This window comes from Alligator sinensis, unplaced genomic scaffold, assembly GCF_000455745.1.
Source record: "Alligator sinensis unplaced genomic scaffold, ASM45574v1 scaffold1008_1, whole genome shotgun sequence".
Taxonomy (NCBI): domain Eukaryota; kingdom Metazoa; phylum Chordata; order Crocodylia; family Alligatoridae; genus Alligator; species Alligator sinensis.
The window spans coordinates 1,604,632-1,611,542 of NW_005842013.1; positions in this window are offsets into that span (position 1 = coordinate 1,604,632).

Below are 6,911 nucleotides of genomic sequence, written 5' to 3' on the forward strand. Positions count from 1 at the left end.
AGATTAGAAAATACATTCTGGCTTTCAAGCTGCTGTGGAGTGACACAGAGGTACCCCATCCAGGACAAGCAGTGGTGAATTGTGCCTCAGTCAGCAGCGCTCCCTGCTCACATGGCCAGTGTGGACCATGAAGTCACTAAGGCTAAGTACAGACAGTCAAAAAGCCTGAGGCTGAATTGATTCATTCTTTGCAGGTTAGTCTAAACTGCACAGAATAAATTGAAACAGAAGTGAACAGACATTTACCTATGATTCAGAAAATGCAGCCACATGCCTGCAGTGGGTTAGTCCAGAAGCTGGGGAACAATAGAGCATGGTTCTCTGCCTGTGTGTTCACTTCCTCCTCCTGGTGCCCCTAAGGTGCCTGGGATTTGCAGTGCAGAATGACAGCAGCAGGACTCTGCATAGTTGTTCATTCCTTCCTTTTCATGCTTCCAGGTGCCTCTGGGATTTGTAGTCCACAGCTGCAGCCTGCAGTGAGTTTGAGCGGGGGAAGGAGGGTTTAACCCTCGTCCCTGGCCCCAGACTCCAGTGGGATTTGCCTGGCAGGGTGGGGGGCAGCCCCTCCCTGCAGATTGGGTTGCATCCCTAGCTCAGCTTGCCCCCCGCCCCCCTTTGTCAGCCAGCCCTTACTGCCCCAGCTAGGAAGCAGAGGGGCAGGGCCAGCCCTGGAGCAGACAGCACAGCACAGCCCAGGGCTGAAAAGCATGCTGGGATGCTGGAGGACTCTGATTTACCTTGAACCAGGAAGGGGTCTGGGACAGAAGTTTCAGAAAACTGACCCAAATCACTTACGTCTGATAGTACATTCAACCAGTTTCAGCCATTTTGAAACTGGTTTATGTGCCCTGAGCTTGTGTTCTGTTTCAAGTTTAAACCAGTCTCCAATCACTTAAACCGGTTTATGTGTAACTTCTGTCCCTAGCCTAAGGGGCTGCAAAACTGTCCCTTCCTACCCAGTTCTGTCTGAGACACAACCCTGTAGCCACCACATTTTAGAAACTGCTACAGTCACCTAAAATAGGCCCCATGACATTCTTTTAAGGACTATCCTCTCAGGCCATGCTAGGGCTAGAAACAAAAGCTGTGCTATTGAAGAGGTGAGAATTTTCTCTTTCTGCTGGTATAAAACACCCATTGCCAGCCCACATGGGAATATCCACCCTTGGCAGTGTCAGGGGTGTCTCTGTCAGCTTGCTCGCTCTGAACACCCCAAGCTCTTGGGTGTACCCAAAATGCCTGTTCCCAAAGAGCTTGACATGCCTGGAGGAGTTATGCATGTATAAGTAGGAGCATAGGAGATACGGTGTAGACAGACTGGATCTTAACTCTCTATATGTTGCCAAAACCAACCCTTCCAAAATCATAAGCTGGGCCCCCAAAAATAATGAGATTGGCTTCAAAATCAAAAGAAAGTGCTCAAATTAAAAATCAAGAAATAAGAGAAATGGCAGCCTATTTTTGTTTAGCCTTCTGGGCTCCTAGAAGCATTTAAACAACCTCGCTTCATTTTTAAAAGCTTTTCTCTGCAACCTCGATGGCCAGAAACTTCCATTTATTTTTTTAAATGAAAGCTGGGAGTTTGTGCAGTCTCTTTCCTCCAGTGGCTTTGGCTTCAAAAAACCCACTAAATATCACAAACCTCATCATAAAATTGTGAGAACAGGGAAGAATCAGCCCAGGACTGAATGCTGCACCTCCTGCACCTGTAGAGAACAATATAGAGCAGGGAAGGAAGTTCCACATTTTTGGAGGAAGAGAAGATGTTTTTCAATTGTGTGATGTATGGAGTAAAAATGTGTCCATTCTTGGTTCTGGGCACATACACACATTATTAATCAAATCCACACGCATTGGAGTAGTGTCCAAAACCCGAAAGCCTCCAGAAACCTGCAAACAAAATGGTTTTAGATTAATAGATTCATAGTTTAAAGCCAGAAGGGACCATAAGATCATTTAGTATGGCCTGTATCCCACAGGTCATTAAATGTTACCCAGTTACCTGTGCGCTGAGTCCAATAACTTGTGCTTGACTAAAGCTTATCTTCCAGAAAGGCATCCAATCTTGATCTGAAGACATTAAGAATCTACCATTTCCCTTGGTAGCTTGTTGCAGCAGTTAATCAACCTCAGTGTGCATGTGTGTATATATGTGTATGTGCGTATGTGTGCGTGGGTATATATATAAAATGCTTTCCCATATTGCTGAATGGAATTAGTCTGGTTTCAGCTTCCGGCCATTCGGTCTGGTTAAGTCTTTCACCACTTTCTATTTTCATCCAGGTAGGTATTTAAGTAGTGCCATGAAGTTGTTTCTGATTTTCCTGTCGATGTGCTAAATGGATTGAGATGTTTTAAGCATCTCCATGTAAGGTGTTTGCTCCATCTCTCAAATCTTTGCTGGGGAAAGAGAGGGGATTTTTTTTCTGTACTCTCTGTATTCACAGGTTTCATGCTTTCTCTTCTGTTGTCCAGTCAGCCTTGCAGCTGACATATCTAAAGGGCATCACGGCAACCACTCTCTCTCTCTTTGTTCATCTTGGAAAGATCTTCAGGTGAGCAAAACAGAGCTAGCACCAAACTCGCTGGAGTCAAAAAGCCTGAAGATGCTAGATCCTGTGGGGGGGTCAAAAAAAAAAGCCCTGACTCGGGAGGTGCTACTGGGCGGGGGGTGATCCCCACTGCCCCATGCTGCATGGGGGGCTCTGCATGAGCCCCTCAACCCCCCCTCACTCCTCCAGCCCCCCCACAGGTGCCCCACCCAGGCCAGCTCCAGCCCTTTAAGAAAAAAAAAATGAAGAAACCCCCAGATTTACCATTCCTGCCAGCAGGGGGCAATCCCCACTGCCCCGCATTGTCCCACACCACATGGGGGGCTCTGCACAAGCCCCCCAAAGCCCCAAGGCTGCTGCAGGAGCAGTGAGTCCCAGGGCTTTTCTTGGGGGGGGGTTCTTAAAGGGCTGGAGCTGGCAGTGGGAGGCAGTGGGGTTCGGCCCCCTGCCCAGCAGCACCCAGTGAGCACCGTCAGAGTTGGCTGCAGCTCCCTGTTGCAGTCACCGGGGACTTCCCGAATCATCAAAGCTCTCCGAATCTTTTCCGAATTCAGACCTTTAAATGGGTCCCCTGATTCGATTTGGATTCAGAGATTCGGATTGAGCCGAATCGAATCGAGCCATCGAATCGAGCCGAATCTCCTCCGAATCGAATCACCACCCGAAGCTTCGCACAGCCCTACTAGTTATGGCCCCATAACTTCTCCCGTGCTCTTCCCCACCCACATGGGGCACAGACCTAACTCACTTCGCATCCCCCAACACCAATAAGACCTCAGCAAGGAACGATAGCTGAAGCTCAAGCGGAGGGGATCTTCTTGCTAGAGCAGAGCTAAGCATGTCTGTGGAAGGGAGACTCAGGCAGGTGGCTTTCCGCTTGCCTCTGTTGGTGGAGTGAAGCAGCTCCTATACAAGGCATTGGAGCTAGGAGGGGACTAGAGCGGCTACAGGGGGAACAATCCTTTGCCTTCCCTCTGCTTATGCTATGGAGGACGCACATCCATCCTTCTCCAGACTCCTTGATGTTGAAAGAAACCCTCAGCTCTATGCTCTAAGTCTTTTGGATCAAAGTTTTTCCTCCAGTCCCTTGTGCAGTCAAGTATTATTTTCATTTTACATTTATGTCTCCCCTCTCTCTGCTGTATTCCTTTTATTTGCTCATCTAATTGTCCTTTGGACTCTCCTCTGCTTATTTTCAAAGGCCTCCAAATTCTCCTCTCTGTGCTAGCATTCACCTTCCCCCCTCCCCACCAGGCCCACATTGGCCTGTGTTGCCCCATAATCCTGTTGAGATTTAGCAATGATGGATTTTAACAGCCCGGTCTTCTCACTCTGCTGACTCTTCTGCAGTAAAATCCGCCATACGTTCTAGGATTCCAGTCGAGATTCCTCAGGGTGTTTTACTTCCCCTCAGGGTCAGTTTGGCTGAGGTCAAACACTTCTAGCGTTGCCTTCTTCAATACTTCATTCCTCGCACGCCTCGCAAACCTGGCTCCGGTTGCAACTCCCCTTGATTCTAGATGTACAGATCCTCCCATCTCCGGCGGTGCTGCTATCTGCAGATTAGGTCCCAGACTCCTTGTAGCAAAGCAGGCTATGAAATAAGCTGGGGTCCCTTTCCACATCCCAGCACCCACTTCTAGTTATAAGCATGCCCTGTTTATCCCTGTTAGTTTTTATCCAAATCGATGTGCATGATACAGACCCCTGCTCCTCTGCTCTTTTCTCTCATCTAAGTGCAGCTCTCCTATAACTAAGCAATCACAGAAATTAGAGATGTGGCACTGCGGTTGTCTCTCCAATTCAAATACTTGGCAAATAATGCTGGTAAATTAAGCTTCGCAAGGTCCCATCTGAAATAATTTTTTGCTGCAGTCAGCACAGCCCGGGCACTATAATAGGCATTTCAGCAGTCCAGGTGATGGCAGAACTCTTTGAAACCACCTCTATTATTATTTAGTTCATATTCATAGGATCTTTTGCTCTGGATCTTATGCATACAGGGCCTATGAATCTATGAATCTATGATCCACTGAAGGGTAATGTCAACAGGAGTCTTTCTGGCTGCATTTATACAAGTACTAAATGACTGTGCAGCATGAACGCCGTGTGCTCCTGGAGGCTGGGGCAGCACAGCGAGCTCCTACAGGCGGTGGCGGCGCTGGCAGTGGCAAGTGGGGAGCTCCCGCAGGCAGGTGCGGTGCTGTCGGTGGCAGGGGGGGAGCGGTGGTGAGCACTGACCGGTGATCGGCAACCTCCCGCAGACGTCGCCAGCAGTGGTGGCAGCGACCAGAGGCGATCACTGACTGCCTGCAGATGCCGCTGGTGGTATCGGTGGCAGGGGGGTGGCGAGCAGCAACCACCCGCAGGCACCACCAGCAGTACTGGCAGCCCCTTTTTGCAGGGGGTGCACATGCACCCGCGTGCACCCCCTACACATCGCCAATGCTGTGCAGTCATGACTGCGCAGTCGGCATCTCGTATAGACGCAGTCTCTGCTGATTTCAGTGGGAGTTAAATCAGCCCCTAAAACAGTGACTCAACCAGGGTGTTGGGGCACTCCGGGGTACCTTCAGATCCTTTCAAACGTGCCCCAGAAAATATGATTCACAAGATAAAACCCAGAGATTTCAAATAGAAACTCAAATCATGCTGCGCTGGTGTGGGCTTTCTGAGTTCTTTGCAATAGAAGAGTTGCTCGATTCTTTTTCTGGAGTCAAAAAACAAGCGTCAGCTATGAGCCGGCATTTTTTGAGGAGGGTCTTGCATCTAACGAAGGGTGTCTTGAGTCTAAACACTACAGGTCAAGAACCACTGCCCTAAGAGGAACAAGCACAAAGAAAGGACACAGGAAGGGGGTGTGATACACAGGCTAACAAGCAAGGAGATTTTCAGCAGCTGTCTGGATAGTCACTTGATGCCTTCTTTGACAGAGGCTGAGATGGATGGAGGACAAATAGAGTTTGTTAATGTGAGGTGGAGGAAAGGGAGAGAAGAGAAGATAGAAGGAAAAGAGGGGAAGCACCAGCAAGAAACAGGACTGATGGGCTCTGAGGAAGGCTGGAGCAAAGCGGTGATCAGCACCATCAGGTTCGCACCGTCCTCGTAGCAAACCAGTCATGATGCTTGCCACTACATGGAGGATTTTTCTCACATTCTCCCTCTGTTGCTCCGATGCCATCACGTAAAACATCACCTTTCCCCCCAAAACCAGCTGGTGGGAATTGGCGGGGGGGGCACATTATATATGAGAAATGTGAATCCCCACAGCTCTGGGAGCCACCAAAATTAATGCTACCGCTGCTCCCCCACCCATCCAAGTTTGGACCTGTTGACTCTCCTAATGAGGCAACCACATCTTTTGTTCACGCCCAGCACCTCGGTGGTTAGTTCGTCCTTACAAAGGACCATGCGCTCTGCAAATGCATAGTCTCTCCTTGAATTGTCACGACGCTGGTCAGTGGCAGGGGCAAGAGGCCGAGCACACATAGTTTCATAGTTTCATAGTTTCATAGTTTCAGGGTCGGAAGGGACCTAATAGATCTTCTAGCCCGACCCCCCGCCAGGGCGGGAGAACAACCCAAAAACACAAACAAAACCACTCACCCTAAAAACAAAAACGGGACTCAAATGAGTCCAGCCAGGTAAGTATCCAGCCTCTTCTTAAAGATCCCCAGGGTAGGGGCCAGCACCACCTCCCATGGAGGGGGTGGATGGACATTTTGTGGGTGGATGTGGAAAAAGACCATGTCTGTAGGGCTAGTCTCCCAAAACTGGTGGAAGAAGGGCCTCCAGGGAAGGAAAACACTAAGCTCAACTTAAAGCCGACGTTCTCCTTGCTGTTCTGACCTCTCCCATCAATGGTGCCAATCTCTGCTGCGTGTTTGGCAGCGGGACTTGGAACGAATGGGACTAACGTGCGTCAAATGAGTGCAAATTATGCCAAAGAGATCGACGCTGCAGATAAAAGATCCAAAGCAACAAACACAAGGGAAAATTTTGCCTGTCACATCTGAGAGACTGGGCCTTAATCTGTTCTCCAAACTAAAACTTCCAGCCTTGAAAAAATCCAAGAGAAACAGAGGAGTTCCTTTAACCTTTGCAAAAATATGTTCACCTTTGCCAGTAAAAGCCATTCCTTCACAGCACCATTTGGATAATTCACCCTACGTCTTGTTCGTCTGTCACCTCATCGGCTTAGGATTTTTTCTGAGTTTTCATCACTGGTCTGCATATAAGGGAGAGGGAAAAAAAAAAGGAGGCTCAGATCTTGGCAGAAATCCCTACCTGGAATGAATATAAAACTCTGTTTTATTTAAGTGATCTGGTTGTGACTCGGGGGGGGGGGGGGGGGGAGAA